Genomic DNA, 22,815 nt, shown 5'->3' with positions numbered 1-22,815 from the left:
TTAGGTATTGATACACATAAAGCACAAATACATGGATTGTGAGAATTGAATGTATTAATATACTTGAAGATCTCCGTGCTGGTGCATGCATTGATGCTTTCACTGTTTGTTTTTTTTTTATGTTATTATTATTATTTTTTTGCAGTACGCGGGCCTTTCACTGTTGTGGCCTCTCCCGTTGCGGAGCACAGGCTCCGGATGCGCAGGCTCAGCGGCCATGGCTCACGGGCCCAGCCGCTCCGCGGCATGTGGGATCTTCCCGGACCGGGGCATGAACCCGTGTCCCATGCCTCGGCAGGAGGACTCTCAACCACTGCGCCACCAGGGAAGCCCAATGCTTTCACTTTTGTTGCTTTTTTACTTTGGTATTATTTGTTTGTGTTATAATTACAGACACTATTCATATTACAAAGGACTCCCCTGGGATTTAGATGTGGTTGTGATTAGCACTAGATACTATTGATTTAATAAAAGTAATTAAATGTATGTTAGTTTACCAATGGAATAGAAAATGTTTAGCATTAAAACAATTTTAGAATCATTAGTTTAATTTTTTTTTCTTTTGTATAAGAAATGATTCACCCAAAGTAAAGTAGTCTGTGTTTTTCTTCTTCACTCATTTTGTTTATTGTGTGATTTTTCCAGCCATATGCTCTGCATTTTAACCATATTATTCCCTCTTCTACATCCCCTAAAATATATTAGCTAGAAATTATTAGGTCTTTATATATAAGTAGCCCGGTTTGTACATCAATGAAAGTGACAGAAACTGGATTCACATCTGTATCAGTTTTCAATTGCTGCATAACGAGTTATCACAAACTTAAAGGACAAAAACATTACCTGTTTACTGTCTCATGGTAAAGTCAGGATTGGATCAGCTGGACTGAGTTCTCTTAGGGTCTCACAGGCTGAAATCAAAGTATTGGCAAGGCCAGGAACTTGCCTAGATGCTCTGAGAAGAATCTGCTTCTTAGCTCATTTTGATTGTTAGCAGAATCTAGTTGCTGATTTCTGTAAGTCTGAGGTGCCCATTTTTTTTTTTTTTTTGGTCAGCTCTCAGCAGGCCATTCTTCACTCCTAGAGGCTGCCTGTATTCCTTCTCACATGGCCCTCTCCACCTCCAGGGTCAGCAGTGGTTCATCCTTCTCACACCTACTATCTGTTTTCCTTTCTGCTACCAGCCAGCAAAAACTTTAAACTCTCTGCTTTTTTTAATAGGTACACGGACCTCTCACTGTTGTGGCCTCTCCCGTTGCGGAGCCCAGGCTCCGGACGCGCAGGCTCAGTGGCCATGGCTCGCAGGCCCAGCCGCTCCGAGGCACGTGGTATCTTCGCGGACCGGGGCACGAACCCCTGTCCCCTGCATCGGCAGGCGGACTCTCAACCACAGCACCACCAGGGAAGCTCCTAAACTCTCTACTTTTAAGTGGCTTTGTGATTAGATTAGGCCCACCCAAATAATCTCACTATTTTGACTTTAATTAACAGCTTTTATTACACCCGCGAATTTGCTTTTGCCATGTAATACAGCATAATCATGGAGTAACATCTAGTCATGCTTACAGATTCCACTCACAATGAAAGAGGAGAAGATTTACACAATGGAAAGGTCATTGGGGGTTATTCTTAGAATTCTGCCTTAGAATTCCCAGCACCCAAGTCTATGACACCAGAGAATATTCTCTTAAACACAATGCGATAATGTGAGACCATATCCACATTGTTTCTAATATCTGGTTGAGAAAATCTTAAGGTAAACAGTCATTAGAAGAATCAATTTAGCTGGATATTCCACTACATTAAAATAAAATTACCCCTGTCTTCACAGGTTTATCTTGTTCTAAATATCACTCTTTTAACGCTCTTTCATGCTTCAGGAATGCTATCAAGAGATCCAAATTAGTTGGTTTTTGGCTACAGATTTAAGATCCAGATGTATTATTGGAAAATGTGAGATTAATTTCACAGAAGTCTCTTTTTTCTGAGTTGTACAAAATTTACTATTATAAAAATCAGTATATAATTTTATACTGTGTTGGACATAGACAATGAACCCACTTTATTATTCTCAATTTCATCTGCTTGAAAAGATGATTCTATTATTAAGGAAAATAAATTTGTCATCATTTCTACATTCTTTCAAGTAATTATTATATATTTATTATAATATCTTTCAAATAATTATCAGAGTCAACCATTGTTAAAACAACACTGAAACATAAACCCTAAATTTAGTAACACATTTTATAGTTGGGAGGAAAGTTTGTCATTACGTACTCTCTTAGAATGTAAGCTTTATGAGAGAAGTGTCAATTTTGTCACCAGTACATAATAGAACAGCACCTATAGTACATCAGTTGTTAAAAAAAAGTTTCAAGTAAAAAATAAAATAAATAAAATTGGATTAACTTTATAAATCAATAAATTAATTCAAGTGATCAAATGTTTTGGATGCAGGTACATCTAATTTTTCAGAATAAGCTATATGCTAGTTTTAAACATTGTCTTCAGAACAATTGTTCCAACTAAAATCTGCAATGAAGTTAACACTGCACCATCACTTATTTCTTCATCTGTATTTGACAAAGTTTTGCTGTATAGTTGATTTACTATTATTGTAAATAAGATCTGGTTATTTTAAGTTTTATTATCTATGAAATATTGCTCACATTATGCTTATGTATCTGTTAAATAATCAGAGATAAATATAGATCATATGTATTAAGGATCAAAATGTTAACTTTTTTTGTATTTCTCTTGTTTTAATTTTTAATCCTATATTTGTATTGTTGTTTTAAAAACTTTGCCCACTAGAATTACATGGAATGAACAAGACATATCTTAAAAAACTAAATCAAAAACTCTGCAGATAATGACCCCAGGGTTTCATAGTATTTGTGTCTTCTGTTATGATCCTAATGCACAGAGTTGACAACCAATGACCAGTACTCTCAACTGTGATGTTTAACTATCCATCAAAATATAGCAGAAAAAAGTCAAAATCAAAGAAGTGTGCTTCAGGTTCCCTAAGGTAGCACAGAATATAAATGCCCATACTAGAATTTGATTTAGCTCTTTTTGATTCCTGGGAGGGAAGCACACAATCCAGAACTGATACAGGTGAACAAGTTGTTGTTGTGCAAAAATATGTTTAGGGTGTGAGCACATATCAGTCAAACCGTTGACAATGAATGAGCACTGATATATAAGAAAAGAATATCGCAAAGTCATAGGATACTAAAAATTTAAAGATATCTAGAAAAGGTGAATAATCAATAAAGCAGACTTTGAGGAAGGCAGCCAGTGAAGTGAGAGAAAAACTAATATAATGTGTTATCTTAGAGGTTACATTTTATTAAGGAGTCTGTGATTAACTCTGACAACTGCTGTTGGGTTGGTGATCTGGGAACTAAGAACTGACCCTTGGATACAGCAACATAGATATCATTTTGATGACCTTGACAAAAGCAGGTTAAATTGGTTGGTGAAGGAAAAAGTGTTTAAATAGGGAATAAGAGATGAGAAATTGGACACACTGTTTATACAGATCTTTCTCAACTTACAATGGGATTATGTCTCGATAAACTCATCGTAAATTGAAAACATAGTAAGTCAAAAATATATTTTTTTCTTGAAGTATACTTGACTTACAATATTATATTAGTTTCAGGTATACCACCTAATGATTCAATATTTTTTTAGATTATACTCCATTTAAAGTTATTACAAAATAATGGCTACATTTTCCTGTGCTGTACAATATAACCTTGTTATTTATTTTATACATAGTAGTTTGTATTCTCTTAATGCCCTACCACTATCTTGCCCCTCCCACCTTTCTTCTCCCCACAGTAACCACTAGTTTGTTCTCTATATCTGTGTCTTTCTGTTCTGTTATATACATTAGTTTGATTTATTTTCAAAATTCAACATATAAATGATAACACACAGTGTTTGTCTTTCTCTCTTTGACTTAGTTCACTAAGCATAACACCGTCTAGATTCAACCACTTCCAAAGGACAGAATTTTATTCCTTTTTGTGGCTGAGTAATATTCCATTGTGTGTGTGTATGTATGTATATATATATATATATATATATATATATTCATTCTTTATCCATACATCTGCTGATGGACACTTAGATGCTTCCTTATCTTGGCTATTGTAAATAATGTTGCTATGAACATTGAACATTGAGATGCATGTATCTTTTTGAATTCATAGGACTGCTGGATCATATGGCAGTTCCATTTTTAGTTCTCTGTGGAACCTCCATACTGTTTTCCACAGTGGCTGCACCAATTTACATTCCTACCAGCAGTGAACTAGGGTTGCCTTTTCTCCACATCCTTGACAACATTCCTTATTTGTAGTCTTTTGATGATAGCCCAAAATGCATTTAATACACTTAACCTACTGTACTGAGAGTGAAAAACAGAATGGTTGCCTTGGTACAGAATGGCTGTAAGTGTAGCGATTATTTAGTATTGTGACCGTGTGGCTGACTGGGAGCTGCAGCTACTGCTGCCCAGTATCATACAGCATATGGAAAGCCTGGGAAAATATTCAAAATTCCAAGTGCGTTTTCTATTAAATGTGTATAGCTTCACACCACCATAAAGTAAAAAAAAAAAACAAAAAACAAAAAATCACAAGTCAAACCGTTTTAAGTCTGGGACTGTCTGTAATTTATTCATTTGAGAAGTTTTGTTTGAAGTGGAGGAAGCAAAACTTGACAACTGGGGGTTAGGAAAGAATTCTCCTCTTCTTCTTCTCTTTCATCTTCTTTTGCTCCTTCTCCTTCCCCTTCCCCATCATTTCTTTTGCTTCTTCTTAGCTTTTACCTGCCTCCTCCTTCACATTCTTCTCCTCTTTTACTTTGAGAAGGGCAATACCTGAGCTATATTTGTGAGTAGGCAAAAATATAAACAAATTAATGCTTGAGTTAGGATGTTAGCTGTAAAGAGGATCATGAGTGGTTCATATATAATAAAGAGGTAGTAAAACAGATTACATGAGCTGAAATTTGGGAGGTATGCTGGTATGGCAGAGGAATCTGGAGAAGTTCTCTTTTAAGTGCTTCAATTTTCTTAATAAAAGTAAGGTTATAAATTTAGAGAAAGGGCAGAAAATGTGGTTTTGGTCAACTGAGGAGAGAAGAAAAGTGAAATAGTTGTAAAAGATAGAGGAAAATTAATTCAATGTAAAAATATTGTCAAGATGCCTGGAAACGTGAAGACCCACTTCAAGTTCCAGATTTTGAATTTAAACTGCAGCTTTCAACATTCCAAAGACCTGCACTAATGGAGGTTCAGACAAAATAGAGGCAATATACTTCCACAGTGTGATTTTTCCAGCAAGTGAGATAGATATATACGAGGGAGAATTATTATGATTGACTATAGAACTTTACCTGGGTAGGGAGGGACAGGATGATCCCTTAGAATTGTGGGAGAGAAAAAAGTTGCTTTTATCAATGGACTGAAGGTTCCAGAGGGATCAAAAATACCTGGAGACTGTAGTACTAGAGTTGGCAAAGAGTTGAAAATGGGGGCTCCTTTCAGTGACCAATGCAAACAGGGAAAAAAGGTGGATCAGTCATGGTGTTCTCAGAGCAGATGCTGTGTGATTGTCAGGGAGAAAGGAAAGGGAGATATCTGTAGCTCATGCTTGACCTAATCACACTCAGGGGACTTGAGCCACTGCAAATGAAGGCAGAAGATCTAAATGAGGTGTGGTTTGGGGCTGACTAAAGTGATTATTTTTGACAGCCATCAGGGAAGAACGGATTTACCAGGAATGTGCAGAAGCCTTATTGATAGTGTTTGCTGTGTGCAGAGCTCCTTCTACACAACCTAGAGGTAGAAGACCTGAGAAGGATTGGACTTTGTGCCAGTAAGGGAAGGAACACTAACTCAGACTGCCAGAATCCTCACTTGAATTTGGGATTGTTAGTGAAAATTTATGATTGGCTACTGTGATTTCTGAGGTTGGGAATAGGGTTACAACTCCACCCTGGCTGAACACCTTTACCTCAGGATTCATTGCTTTTTTTTTTTTCATGAGCCTTTGGCTAGCTTCATTTCTTTGTGTGTGGTTGATGTTAATACATTTTTATTTTTAATGAATTTAAAATAAATATATTTTAATATTTCTAGAGTAAGCAAAATCTGCAATGCAGTATCAGTCTGCCATATTAACCCCAAATTTTACCTTTTTGTTTGTTTGTTCTACCTTCACAGTCTCTCCACTTTCACTTTTTTCTCTTTTCTCTTTCTCTCAAACATACGTATATATTTGCAAAGAATGATAAATTTTTTGGTTAATAAAATATCTAAACCATGGTTTTGCTATTTCACCTTCTTTGTAATTTAATGCAAAGAATTGAACCAAACTAAAAAAAAACAAAACACGTATGTTTTGATAGGATTGACATTGACTTACCTTTCTTCAAGCTATATAATTAGTCTTCTCACCTCATCTTTTTGTAACTTATCAGATATTATAGAGAATATAGTTGCTATTAGAGTGAGAATAAAAGTTGACACCTATTTATCCCACAAAATTTTAAGGTATAATATTCATACATGTCTTCTAGTAGTAGTTTCATTATGGTTGTAAAATTGCTAGCCAGAAATTGAAGTGAAGAAATGATGACATCAAGAGTAAGATATCCCAGGGAGAGAATTAATGTCAAAATAATTACATGGTTCACAAGTCAAGGCTATATGGTTATTAGCAACTCTAGAGAAGCTAATTAAGTCAAAAATTGTGTTTAATCTAGTTAGGTCGGAGTGTTTCTATGGTTTCTGAACAAATAGGTAACAACTAAAAGCTGAGAATGTACTCATTAATCAAAGGAACTGAAAATTATATCACACTGATTAAAACCACATGTAGTAAAAATGCCTATCTAGTCTTCTTTTAAAATGAAATCTTAGAAAAAGCTGAACTGCTACTAACTATAATTCACTCCTACAATAGACAAGTTTTTCATCTTATTATATTCAACTATTTTTTATAATTACCTAATTTTCTTCAACTCCTCAGTCCCTCTTTTTTATCAGTATGCATTATTAGTTCCTAAATTAGAAAACAATCACACATTTAAAATATAGACCCAACTTCTTGTGTGAAGACTGAAAACAAAAAAATAGAATGTGCAGGTGGGGTACCACATTTACAAAAGAACTAACATGCAATTTTTACTCACCATTCAAATAAAGGTTACTGTAGTTCAATTTAAGTAAATTTGCCCTTAAGTCTTCCAAATATTTTGTTTAGAAAAGACAAATAAAACAATAGAAATCTCTGTGTATACAACAATGGCAGAATCGTAAGCTTTGGGGGAAAAAGAAAGCAGAATTTGAAGGCTGAATAGAGACATCATGGATGTGATAAACATAATACAGTGTCAAATTTTAAAGCTTGCTAGTATTAAGGCTTCTAATCTTTCTCCTTTACTGGGCTATCTCAGTGGTCATGGTTTATTTTGGAATGTACCACTGCAAAATTTTTAGGAAGATACTCCTCAGGTTTTCATGAGGTAAATGCAACATAATTAATTAACTTACCAAACATTTTCAAGCTTCACCTCCCATGACTTTAGTTCAATCCATAACCAGTTAAAGAGAAGAATATTAATAATTATTCAGAAAAAATACTTATTTTCAAAGAATAGTTCAAATAATTTTTAAGTAGTGAAGTCAGTTAAATTTTAACTTTGTATTCAAACAAACACTGAGATAATTTTGGAATTATATTTTTATGTTGAAGATTATAAACATTAAACAAATTAGAAGTGGTGGAGTGCGTATCTCTTAAAAGAATACTGTGTGGTATAGGTTCCATGAGACAATGTATCAGGTAGGCAGCATACCTGAGGAGTAGAAATGGATATTCTGAAATGTCCTTATCCTTGCAGCAATGTTGCCAATTTCATATATATACATGCCTTATGTGTATATATATATATGTGTGTGTGTGTGTGTGTGTGTGTGTGTATGTATACATGCCTTCAATATATGCAAACTAGCTAATAACCTCTAAAATTTATTCTAAATTTTTAGTGCTATTCCATATTTGAATACCTTCATTTTGCATAGAATTTGGTGACGAGTATGTATTGCCTGTACTTAAAAATACTAGCATAAACATGTCGAGGACAATAATTAAATAGGCATTTTAATGGTTCTTAAATCTCTGAGACTGTGCCAGCCTCTAGAGAAGAGAAAATTGAAGAGGATGAGTTCTGTAATCTGACACACCTTTTAAAAAAATTTTTGGCTTTTAACATTATTAGATGTGTGACTTTGAACAAGTTGCTTAAATTTTCTTAATATCTGTGTTTCATCTTTAAAGTAGGAGATAATAATATCTAACTTACTAAGCCATTTTGACACTTTGAAATAATTTATTTCAAACAAGTGATGATGTACTTGACACAGAAGAACTTAAAAATTCTTAGGCCTTGAGATGTTCAGAGCTTCCTTCCACTGTTTTATACCTGGGCAGATACTAGAAGAACATGCAGAACTTTTAAAATGTTAAAATGGTCATGCCATTCCCCAGACTAATTAAATTATAAACTCTGTGGGAAGGACCCAAGCTTCACTATCTATTTAAAACTTCTCAAATGATTGTAAATTGCAAGCAGATTTGAGAATCATTGATTTTAATATAAGGCCAATTATTATTGTTGCTTCATTGCAATAGTCTAAAACATTCCTTGGTTATAACTATTTAACAAATCCAGTATTAACCACCCTGGGTGGAATCAACAACAACAATGAAAACCTTTATTGTTAACAAATGAGGGAAGAGACATTGCTTGGGGAAATGGCAGAATATAAATTTTAAAATGACAGAAAATAAGATGAATCCATTGCTTTTAATTGAAAGGAAGATAATTAAGATGCACTGTATTTCGATGGAAAGTTGAGGTATGATAGCATTATTACAACTCTCATATATTTATATATTTCTGATCAAAATAGAAAGGCAAGTCCTAGGGTTAAATTTCCAAAGTTATATCTAATGATGCAAAAACATGTAATTTCATATGCAAAATGAGTAATTTTGCATGTAATCTATAATTTGCTGTTGTTTAATTTGAAGGTTAGCTAAATTGCTTCCTTTGCCTGTAGAATTTTAAGTTGCTATATTTTTTACCATTTAAGATGTTTTAAAATTATTCACCTATATTTGCCTTGGAGAGTTGATCTTAATTCAATATATATCTATTACATGTGGGTCCCATATAACCATAGCAGTTTTAATAGCTTTCATGAAATGAAAATGGGCTTGTTTACAAATTTTTCATGTATAATTTTGTCAAAGAAATTATGAATTATTAAGCACTCGGAAAATTGTATGACTTTGTTCTAATACACAGACAAGTGAAATTTGCTAAAATAGAGGATATTGTACACTTCTACTTTTAAATATTCCTGAGAAAAAATATATAGGTACACACACATACACAATATTGAATGTATTTGTTTACTTAGCAATTTGAAGATGATCTGATTATCTATTTCTTTATTTTAAAATATGATAGGGCTTCCCTGGTGGCGCAGTCTGTCTGCCGATGCAGGGGACACGGGTTCGTGCCCCGGTCTGGGAGGATCCCACATGCTGCGGAGCGGCTGGGCCCGAAAGCCATGGCCGCTTAGCTTGCGCGTCCGGAGGCTGTGCTCCGCAACGGGAGAGGCCACAGCAGTGAGAGGCCCGTGTACAGCAAAAAAATAAAAAAATAAAAAATAAAATAAAATAAAATATGATACACATATATTTTTGTAAAGGAAATATTTATGTATAACATTTTTTTTAGGGTAGTATTTATACTGCCATATATTTCGCATGTATTTTATTCTATCATCCAACCCTGGAGCACATTTCTTTTATAATTCCTCTTGTAACATTTGAATAATATGAAAGAACTAATGCTTATTTAAGGGTAGAACTTCCAGTTCACTGGAGCAGTCATTTATTAAATAGCACCCTGTGGACTTAAAAATCAAACACACTTCTTCAAATGTTTTACTTTCAGGCAAGAATTATATTCTCCACACAAAGATTTAAATACCTCCAGTTTGCAGATTTGTGTTTTAAAAATATATGGTATATATATATATACACACATTAAATATTTGTATCTTAATACCTGGAATCTGTGAATATCTTACATTATAAGAGGAATTTTACAAATGTAATTATAATAAGGATTTCAAGATAAGGAGATTATCCTCAATTATCCAGGATGGCCCAATATAATCACAAAAGTGCTTAAAAGATGGAATTGAGAGACAAAAGAAGAGTCAATATTATAGTTATGTGACGTGATGTGATGTGAGAAAGATGACCGACCATTGCTGATTTTGAAGATGGAAGATACACGTCAAGGAATGTAGGCAGCTTCTAGAAGCTGGAACAGACAAGTAAGTAAATTCCTCTCTATAGCTTCCAGAGGGAACATAGCTCTGTCGACACCTTGATTTTTGCCCAATAAAACTCCACAACTATAATAAGATAATAAGTTAGTGTTGTATCAAGTCACTAAGTTTTAATAATTTGTTAAGCAGCAATAGGAATATAATAGGTGTGTGTATATACTTGCAGCTGTGTATACATATATGTATAATAGTATACAGTACACATTTATTTATTTATATTTATACAATGATCTTAAAGAATACTTCTCATTATGAAGAATGGTATTCTGACCTACCAATCTATGATAAAGTCTGCTCAATTGAATTCCAGGTAGACATGAAAGCAAAAACCCTGGGAAACCAAAATAAGGAACTACCCAACATGATAATATCGGGTTTTTCTATATTTTTATTATTATTTTTAAATCAAGCATCTTCCTGTATGTAGTAAAGACTTTTGAAAGAAAGCCATGTTGCCCTCTAAGATCTAGGATTATAGGAAACTGAAAAGCCAACTATTTAATCGGGGTTGAGGGGCTGGTAATAGTGACATCCTGAACTGGCATTTAAGTTCTTTTGAATAAAAAGAAAAGGAGATGGTTGGACTTCAGAGTACTTTTAAGAAATAGTATGTTTACTTTGACATAAATCACAGCAAGATCTTTTTTGATCCATCTGCTAGAGTAATGGAAATAAAAACAAAAATAAACAAATGGGACCTAATGAAACTTCAAAGCTTTTGCACAGCAAAGGAAACCATAAACAAGACCAAAAGACAACCCTCAAAATGGGAGAAAATATTTGCAAATGAATCAACAGACAAAGGATTAATCTCCAAAATATATAAACAGCTCATGCAGCTCAATATTAAAGAAACAAACAACCCAATCCAAAAATGGGCAGAAAACCTAAATAGACATTTCTCCAAAGAAGACACACAGATGGCCAAGAAGCACATGAAAAGCTTCTCAACATCACTAATTATTAGAGAACTGCAAATCAAAACTACAATGAGGCATCACCTCACACAAGTTAGAATGGGCATCATCAGAAAATCTGCAAACAACAAATGCTGGAGAGAGTGTGGAGAAAAGGGAACTTTCATACACTGTTGGTGAGAATGTAAATTGTTACAGCCACTATGGAGAACAGTATGGATTTTCCTTAAAAAATTCTATTTCCTAAAAATAGAATTACCATATGATCCAGCAATCCCACTACTGGGCATATACCCAGAGAAAACCATAATTCAAAAAGACACATGCACCCCAATGGTCATTGCAGCATTATTTACAATAGCCAGGTCATGGAAGCAACCTAAACGCCCATCAACAGATGAATAGATAAAGAAGATGTGGTACATATATACAATGGACTATTATTCAGCCATAAAAAGGAACAAAATTGAGTCATTTGTTGAGACGTGGATGGATCTAGAGACTGTCATACAGAGTGAAGTAAGTCAGAAAGAGAAAAACAAATATCGTATATTAACGCATGTTTGTGGAACCTAGAAAAATGGTACAGATGAACCAGTTTGCAGGGCAGAAGTTGAGACAACAAACGTATGGACACCAAGGGGGGAAAACCGCGGTGGGGTGGGGATGGTGGTGTGCTGAATTGGGCTATTGGGATTGATGACTAATAAGAACCTGCAGTGTATATCTCAGAAATAACTAAATTTCCTTGTCAATTGCTTTATTATGAACTTTCATCAAATCTTTAACCGTGGTCATTTTTAAGTCTCTTGTCATTTACAGACAGTTCTGGGTGTACTCTGATGCTTTTGCAAAAATGTTCCTATAAAAGGGTTTCATCTTCAAGGAATTCATGGAAAAGACTCTGACAAGTACAGGTTTTTGGTAACTGAGTAAACTGCTGCACTGAATGAATAAGCATTTTCAGAACTCTAATGGAAAACTGATGAATTCATAAAAGTGCTAACAAAAGATCAAGATGAAAAAAAATTAATTACATGGGACTGAGTGAACTGATGAGGATGATTATAATTTTGGGGACTTTCTGTTTGAATAAAAAAAAAAATCCCACAAGGACTCAGAGGCAAAAAATATACGAATCAATTTTCACTGCAAAGTAAAGGAGCTGTTACAGTGGAGGATCACTGGACTGAATGTCAATATTATGACATAGTATGAGTGTGTTTTGTAATTGCAATCCTTGTTGCTTTTGTTGTGGTCATCCGTTTACAATGCTCGGTGTCAGTTTATTTATCTCTTGTAAAAATAAAATACAGTGTGTGTGAAAAATAAATAAATAAATAAAAATAAATAAATAGTATGTTTAAAAAGCTAGATTCATAGGTCAACAAGTTCTATCTGGTCTTCTGAGAATGGTGAAATAGTAGGATTGTTTTGCCTTTGAATAAATTAATCACTTTCTGCATTTTCATCTGTAAGATAAGAATGGTAACATCAATTTCAAAGTTAATTGTGAAGCTAAAGAGACAATAAAAAATAAGATGATTTTTCTGATACGTAACACATGCCAAAAAATGTTTGATCCTTTTGCTTCTGTATCCCCACAGTGCCTAGTATTATATTGAGTAGACAAAATTAAAATGATAAAGTTTATTAAAAAATCTAAGGAAGATTGAGAGTGATATTTTAAAATATTAGTTTAGATGAGATTGATAATCTAAAACATTAAGTCTGAGATTTAATAAAATATCATAAAAAATTTGAGCACAAATGATGGGAAGTATTTCAAGTTGAATTCTACCTTTGATTTGAGGATATAAGCTGTTCATCTTACATTCACCTAAATATGTATATTACTATAAGAGTATATATACTTTTTTTTTTCCAGAAATAAGGAGCATGAAAAATATCAGATCTACCAAATTGTCAAAGCCTCCTTCAATTTTAAGCTCCATTATACCCTATTTTTCATAATGGGACAAACCCCTGAGAACAGATATAATTGGCAACAGAAAAACAAAATTTTGTACTTCAAATTACTATTTTTGAAAAACAGCATTTGAGAAATTCTAGGGAGACCTGTTTATTTTCTACATAAAAGTTGTATGTCTCTGAATAAATATTCAGTCATATAATCCCCATCAGTTTATAAAAATAATCCTCACAGGGGCTTCCCTGGTGGCGCAGTGGTTGAGAGTCCGCCTGCTGATGCAGGGGACACGGGTTCGTGCCCCCGGTCCGGGAGGATCCTACATGCAGCGGAGCGGCTGGGCCCGTGAGCCATGGCCGCTGAGCCTGCGTGTCCGGAGCCTGTGCTCCGCAACGGGAGAGGCCACAACAGTGGGAGGCCCGTGTACCGCAAATAAATAAATAACCCTCACAGATCACTGCTAGAAGTTACTAGTTTCAAATATACTTTTATATTCAACCTTTTATTTCAGAATTAAGAAAATTTTTAAGCAAAAAGTCTGAGTTATTCTATAAAGTCACAATGAAAGTCATTTCATTTAATAATTCTGCTGTCCTTAAATTGTTTGCTTGCCTATTTCTATCTTAGGTTAAGCTTTCAGTGTGTCTTAAATACTTTACAAGTGTTATTGTATGTATATGAAAATAAGTAAACAAATGGAATTAGAAACACAGAGAAAAGTCACACAAATTAAAGAACTATGTACTCTCATACCTTAAAGTATTTCAAATACACTTAGGAATATATAATGTATGTACATTGACAAAATACAGTGAAACTTGCACATACAACTTAGACATGGATATAAATTTGTTATTTCCAAAAAGGTTCTCTAAAAAAAACTACCATATGACCCAGCAATCCCACTCCTGGGCATATACCCTGAGAAAACCATAATTCAAAAGAACACATGTACCCCAATATCATTGCAGCACTATATACAATGGAATACTACTCAGCCATAGAAAGGAAAGAACTTGGGTCATTTGTAGAGATGTGGATGGACCTAGAGTCTGTCATACAGAGTGAAGTAAGCCAGAAAGAGAAAAAACAAATATCCTATATTAACACATATATGTGGAATCTAGAAAAATGGTGTAGATGAACCTATTTGTAGGGCAGAAATAGAGACATAGAGGTAGAGAACAGCCATGTGGACACGGTGGGGGGGAAGAGGAAGGTGAGATGAATTGGAAGATTAGGTTTGAAATAAATACACTACCATGTGTAAAATAGATAGCTATGGGAACCTGCTGTATAGCAAAGGGAGCTCAGCTCATTGCTCTGTGATGACCTAGATGGGTGGGATGGGGGCAGGGGGTGGGAGGGAGGTCCAAGAGGGAGGGGATATAGGTATACGTATAGCTGATTCACTTCATTGTACAGCAGAAACTAGCACAAAATTGTAAAGCAATTTTACTCCAATAAAAAAAAATTATCTAATTCAAACTATTAATCTGTGTTGGAGAATGGGGAAGATGGTTTTTATTCCAACTCCCTTGCCAATTAAAAAAATTTCATTTCTTCATTCAATAAATATTTGTTAAGTGTTTACCATTATATGTTTATATAAACTCGACAAACATCACTGAACAAAATAGACAGAGATCTTTGTCCTCAGTCCTAAAATTTCAGCTGGAAGAATTGACAATAAAAAGCATAATTAATAAATAAATTGTATCATGTTTTTCAATTGAAAAATATTGAGAAATAAAAAGTAGAGCAATTAAGGAATATATGATTTTGTTCTTATAGACTGAAACAATAAAAATTTTCAAAGAAAAAGTACTTATCAACTTATCCCCAGAAGAATAAATATCTTTATGTTTGTGTGAAATGAAGTTTTTTTATTTTGTTGTTGATTTATGTTGGTTATTGGAAGTTTAATATAAAAGAAGGGATGGCAAACAGTGCCTTTTGAATACCTTTGTATATGTGGGTAAATCTTTACGTCGTGAATTCTGCCATCATGGCAAAGGAATCAAGACATATTTCCAGGTCATTTTCAGCTAGAATTGCCACTCAGATATGCCCACATGAGACTTCTCTTCAAAAGGGAAAGGATGAGTGAAGAAACTCAGTATAAAACTTCCATTTTGTGCAGATGTGAGCAGTGAAATGGAGTTCATTTTTACATTTAGCAGCAGCACAGGTTTCTGATGGTTGCCAGGTCACAGAATGGTATCTGGTGGCAGTAGCTATTGCAGTCTAGTCAACATACTTGTTTTATGTGCCACAGAGTGGAGATGACATTTTATCTCCACGTGATTTCTTGCTGTGTGGTTCTGATGAGGCACCTGGAAGGGAAGCTTGTACACAATTTCTCCGTTCCTCTGAATGAATCGGCAAGTTCCCCAATAAATATTAACGACTTCCTCTTCCACTTAAAGAAGATCGAGTGCTTTCAGTTTTTTAGTAAACAAGAACCATAACTGGTATAATAAATTTTAAAGAGTGGGAGACTTCCTGATTCACTTTCCCTTGTATCTGAAACGGATTGTTTTCCATTTTTTTCTCTTTAGGATCCCCACTTGAGGCATGGGTAAGGGAATCTGAATTTGTTGTATGTACTCCAATTCGGAGGTTTTCTCTATTAAATGTATGTGCTCCTTCATAATTTAAGACCCTGTGCCACCTGCAAGACAGGTCTCTTGTCCACTTTGCATCTGCCCCTTAACGTCACGCATATTTCTGGAGCCTCTCTTGTTTCCACCAGTGTTTTCCACCTTTTTCACCTCCCAGTTTCATCAGCTGTTCCCCAGTGACCTTCCCCTACTCTCCAGGAAAGGACAAGAAATTCTCCTCGATGCTCTTCTCACCAGATTCAAGATTGACTTCAGAATTTCATGGTGTGGCTTTTTCTTTACAGGGCACTCAGGAGCCTTAGTGTGATGCTTCTGCTCTGTGCCATCTTTCTTTTAATCACTTTTTGAATCATATTACATAAGAATGAGCCCCAATTCCTCCACAGTTGCTCATGGTAAACTGTTTTTGTGATATTTTTTTTTTATTTCATCTTATTTAACATGCTTGCTATGTGCCAAAGCTGTTTTCTCTCTAAGGACTTTATTAATACTAACTTACTTAAAATTTATACAAATGTGGGCTTCCCTGGTGGCGCAGTGGTTGACAGTCTGTATGCCGATGCAGGGGACATGGATTCGTGCCCCGGTCCGGGAAGATCCCACATGCCACGGAGTGGCTGGGCCCGTGAGCCATGGCCGCTGAGCCTGTGTTCCCGGAGCCTGTGCTCCGCAACGGGAGAGGCCACAGCAGTGAGAGGCCCGTGTACCGGAAAAAAAAAAAAAAAAAAATTTATACAAATGTGATGATGTAGCACTATTATTTTCCATTTTACAAATAAGCATATTGAGATGAAAGGAGTTTAGGGTAACTCATCAAAGCCCACAGGCACTAAATGGAGAAGCCATAATCAAAAGCAGAGTATGACCCATAGTCTACGTTGCTCTTAACCACATTATCATTTCCTTTCTTCATTTCATTAGTAATCTGCAAAAAGGAAGCTCTGTAATATAGTCTCTTTCTACTCTTATTCCAAAATTATCTTTATTTCATTTTCCCATATTGATCTTTACCACTTAGGAAGTATAAAAATAGGACTCTATTCCTATAATTCTCCATTTTATTCTCTCTTCTGTCCCAAGTGTACCTTTTCCCCAATATAGTAATTATGCACCAAAGTCAGATAAAATCCTAAAGAGTTATATAGTTGGTCTTCCATATCTCTGGATTCCACATCCGTGGATTGAACAAGCTGTGGATCAAAAATATTTGGAAAAAAATTCCAGAAAGTTCCAAAACGCAAAATTTTAATTGGACCCATGCTGGCAAATATTTACATAGTATTTTCATTGTATAAGGTATTATAAGTAATCTAGAGATGATTTAAATTATACAGAAGAACATGCATAGGTTACATGTAAATACTACGTCATTTTATATGAGACTTGAGCATCTTTTGATTTTGGTACCCTTGGGGGTCCTGGAACTAACCCCACCTTAGATACTGAGGGACAACTGTATGATTCTCACTTGCTCTGAGTCCATGCCTTGTAATACAGGCTTATCCCTAATTCTAATAAGAACCTCACATGGACTAACTGACATTAACTCTTTTTTTTTTATGACATTAACTCTTAAGACAGATAGCTATTTATTGGGCATAGTCCATAAATGCATAAAGAGCGCCACTCATGTAAGGGATTCTATAGTGTTGCCATTTTCTTTTATTCAGATCAAACTACTACAAACTCCATCTTGGTCATTTATTTAGCAGACGGGATGTGAGAGAGAATTGAGAGCCAAGACACCTTTTAAAGTATCTTCTAAATAAGGAGAATATCCACTTGAAGCAGCCCTAGTCCACAGGTAGGATTTTATCTTTTTCAAAACCTTCACTGTCCATGTTAGCAAGTTCTTTTCCCAGTCCAACTTTCAAATGTACTATTTCAGTGGTGGAGATTGATTTCCCATTGGTTGATTACCACCTCAGTTTGCCACATTAAAAGAATAGCATACTCAATTTTGAGTATAGAATTATATATATATGTATATATATATTATTGCTAGATATATTATAGTATGTATTATTAAAATACATAATTATGATATAAAATAATAATTTATATACTTTTAAATTTCTACTATAAAAAATAGGGACTCTCTAAGAGAATTTAGTCAGCAATTATTGCATTGTATGGGTCACTTTGTGTTTGCTAAATGGCACTTATCAAAGTGGGGCTCCTATGTTTTCACAGAGACAGGAATATAGGGGTCTTTATCTTCCTTGATGATTACATTTTAAAGTAATGGTCCCTTGGTCCTTGAGAAAAATAGTCCTGGGTTGTAAAACTGGCAAGGGGCTGGAAAAAAATTTATTTCTCAAAGGGGCAGAGAAAGAATTTACACTGGGGAGTTTTCAAAAATAAATGCTGTAAGAAAAGGGAGGTCAGAGACCTATGATGATGAGGAAATCTGACTAAAATTCAGTCAAGCTGCAGGGAACACGAAGGCCATCTTGCTCAGTATGTGTGAAAAGCCAGCAAGGCTCTTACCTCTGTTCACATAGAAAACCTGGGGACCTCAAGGTGAGGAATTAACTTGTCAGGGATAAAGAACTCAGGCACCTGAGCTTCATGTAAAACATGGCTTGGTTTTTAGTACACCATGGATCCTATTGCTCCTGTCATCCTCTGTCCTGGCTTCTGTTGCACAGAAGAGTCCTGTGATGAAGTCTGAGAAGTCTGTAATGAGAAATAAATAAATAAATAATTAAAATAACTGTGAGATAATGAGTACTTAGGGCAATTTCCAAATTGTTGTCATTGTAATAGAGTGAAATAAAAGCCAGGAAGTAAAGGATTTGCTCTAGTTCAGCAAAGTGATTATGGGAACAGAATGAGGATGCAGCAGCCTTAGGGAAGCAGAGGCCTGGGCAGTGAGAAAACAGGAAGCCGCAGAGCCAGCGGTAGGAATCTCAACAGCAAGCCAAGCAGATTCTCTAAGGAGTAGAGAAGAAAAAAACAAGAGACAAGAAACAAACAAAAACCTAATATGAAATTTGCTGAGATGTCAGTGGATTGAAGTCGCAAAGCATCCCAGAGGTTTATGTTGGTATACATAGGAAATGCTTAACAATGGTTCCTAAAAACTTAGAAAGACAGCCTGTGAGAGGATTTACACGATTCCTTAGATCCAAATCACCATACTGTTACCCTTAACACACCCAGATGAGTTCAATCCAGAGAAATCTGTTACACATATGACCTTCTCATCATAGATTAGAGTAGTTGAGAATCGATCATCACCCTTTATACCGATACTGTTTTATGCATTTCACAAAGAATCTCAATAATAAGAAAAAATATATAACTTGAAATAACCAAATAAACCAATTTGATGATGACACAGTCTTTGAGTGTCTTAGAAACAGACACATTAAATTACACGTATTTTTAAGACACAATGAAAAGAACAGGATATGCGTAATGCTGAACTGCATGATATTCTTGATAAATCTCTGCTTTTGGGAGAAGTAATTACTAATGCTCTTCTGAACTTTTGGTACCTGCTATTAACCCAGTGGGAAATTTTAAATTGTAACTTACCCTGAAGTCAACCACTCAGAAATGAATGGATTCCTCCTTCTAACAGGAATAATAACATTCTTCTATTCCTTCTCTTGAGCTAAAGAGGCTGAACATTGAACATAAATACTAAGTGTATTGTTTTCCCTTAAGTATTCTTTTTTGCTGTATTAGTTCATTTACACCAGTATAAAGTAAAAAAAAAGAAAAAGGAGTAGGTATAATGTTTTCATTTTAATTGTTGTTATTTTGTACTTATACTAAATGTAGACTAAATATGATAAGGATCAGGAAAACAGGTATCTGTAATCCTTTTATTTAGAACATTCACAAAAGAAATGTAAAGCACTTTGTGTCTGTTTTCAAATAATCAACTAGCTACTCCTTGCATCTTCTTACTAACATTATTTTTCAAAATTTAATTACTGAGTAGAGAAGTACGACTCTATCAGTCACAATTTTGTGACTGATATAAATATATATTTATATCACTTTCTGACTAGATACTTAGGAGGAAACCAAGGAGCTATAATTTGGAGAAAACTGCACTTAGAATATCGGATAATAAATGCTTTACAGTTTAAGAAAAGATGTTTCTGAAATCTCAGAGTTTTGTGTATGCACACGTGTGTACGTCTGAATGACTGTACTTCTGACTCCCAAAGTGTCAAGTGATGTTCCAAAAGACATTGTTACATGACTCATCACGTTAATTTTTTTGTAAAGTAGCTAACATTGAATACATGCTCCAAAATTAATATGTGGTATTGGCATATAGGTGGTGATTGATGGATGAATGAGGAATTCACATTAGTAATAGGGAAGAAGCAAAGGATCTGGTCTAGAGAAGTTCATAATTTGGAAGTTGTAATGGAGAATTTAGTATTGAAAATGATCTTGCATTTAGGAGGTTTACAGGAAATAAACAGACCCAAGAGAACTCAGTATCTCATTTTACCATCCATTTTATTTTTTCATAGAGATATACAAGGATGGCAGAAATATTTCCGAAGAAGTTTTGTATTTAAAGTTAATGTCAATTTCTGATATATGTATGATAATGTTCATAGTACAATATGTCTAACATACTCAAATGGGAGACATTTCTTTAAAAGCATATACTATACTATAAGAAGGGAAAAAGTCTTATATGTAAAAGCCAGTTTCTTTTGTTTTATCCTTATTTAATTAATATCGTAAAATGTGTTAAACAGCAACTCTGGAAAAATATCCCGTGTTTCATAGGCACTTGTAAGGAAGTAATAAATTTGCTTAGTGCTACATAAGACATCCTGTGAGAGCCCAATAAATACTTGTTGACTTGCTGACTAAAATAAAATATACCCTTTCTCATGAGCATGCAGTCGCTAAACAGGTATTGAAAACATCCTAACTGCAATAATTCTAAAAATGTTTTGAATTGGTGAAATTATACTTTATAGGCAGGGATCTTCATCAAAGAATTATAGCAGTTAAATTAAGTAACCTATAAAACATATCAAAAAGACTACTACATAGTGACAGTAGAAAAGAGTAGGTTTTACTACAGTAATTGTATTAAGAAAATGCTAGTTTTCAAACTGATACTCTATTATTAGTGTACAAATAGGAATATGGGGTTGACTTGAACATTTTTACTCCTACTTATGTAATTTTATGATCATCAAAACTCATGTTGAAAATAAGATGCTAAAAAAATCACAACATTAAAATAACTTTTAACACCTCTCAGAATCACCAAATGAAAGTAAAAGAGCATATGCAAAACCATTAGATAGTGAAGCAAATACAGTGAGGCATGAATAAATATTAGTACTTTTTGAAAGTTTAAATCAACTTTATTGAGGCCTAATTTATATTTAAGAAATGACATCCATTGTAAGTATACCTTTTTAATGGAGTTTTGATAAAAGCATACACTATGATATTCCCTATATTCCTATATATCACCCCTATAGAGATAGAAAGCATTTTAATAACCTTCAAAACTTTCCTCATGCTTTCTTCCCCCATCCCAAGTAATAACTGATATGCTTTCTGAGACTATAAATTAATTTCCTCTTCTACAATCTCATATAAATGGAATTGAACAGTACAGAGTTTTGTACCTGGCTTGTTTTACCCAGCATTATGTGGTCATAAATGCTTTGGAATATATCAGTAGTTCACTACTTTCTGTTGCTAAATAGTATTCCAATGTACTGGATTTATTACAATTTATCCATTCACCAGTTGATTGGCATTTGAGTAATTCTCAGGTTTTGATCACTCTGAATAATGCTGTTATGGACTTTCATGTGGATCATTGTGTGCATGTGTTTTCATTTCTTTTGGATAAATATGTATGAGTGTAATTCCTGGGTCATATGGTAAGTATATGCTTAATTTTATGCATTTTTCTGCATTTTAAAACTCTTAGATGACCTGAGTTTTATTATATTATAGTCTTTTTCTATAGCCCTTATTAAATATAAATTGGCATCAATAACTAAGAATTCAACAGTGCATTTAAGCAGCAAGTAGACTCATTTTTACACATTTTGTGTCTATGGGATATTGGAAATAATAAGAGAAGATGGGGCTCTTAGGTAATGATGGCAGTTGGGAAAGGGTTGTCTTCCTTGTAACATAAAATGGAAAATTTTACTCCTATGCCTCCTATCACTCAGAGGGCATGCATAGGCTTTCTCAGGTTACTGAGTAATTATCACTAGGATAATTTGGGGGAAAATTTACATTTACGTAATTTTAATAGTTTATGAGTAGCTTAGATGTATATGACATTTACTGCAGATGAAAAAGTTCTCTACTTTGAAGACTCCAGTTTGCCATTGAGAGCTCTAACATTTTGTTGTCATCAGTGCATCTGCTCTGAAACCAAGAGATTATCAGTGGAATACTAAGCTGATCAACACACCTCCAAAATGAAAGAGATGAGCTGAAAATAGAGCATATTTTCCTCACCATTATGTTTTTCTTTTTTACCAAACCATACGTGGTGGAAAAAAATGGTTAATACGGAATACTCATAACACACACAAACACAACACACGAGGGACAACACACTTATTTGTACCAATTGTTTCAAATTCTATACAAAGGATTTTCAGGGATTAAGTTTACAACACCTTAAATTAAAAAAAATAATGCCTTTAATGTAAAAAAAAAACCCAATATCAACTATTATGGTCATTTAGGGAGCTTAAAAACTGTATTTACTAGCTTGGTGCCAAGTCTGGGTACATAAATTAAGCATTTTTAAAATAAATAATGTTCCTAACACAGGGTCTATTATAATTTGGATATTTTACTCTCTACAGAAGTATATAGTTGATTTTAATTTTATTTGAAATAATAATGATT

Source organism: Delphinapterus leucas, chromosome 3, assembly GCF_059928025.1.
Source record: "Delphinapterus leucas isolate spDelLeu-1000000601 "Yukka" chromosome 3, BTC_Dleu_Yukka2, whole genome shotgun sequence".
NCBI classification, from domain to species: Eukaryota; Metazoa; Chordata; class Mammalia; order Artiodactyla; family Monodontidae; genus Delphinapterus; species Delphinapterus leucas.
Note: the sequence above shows the minus strand (reverse complement) of the source record.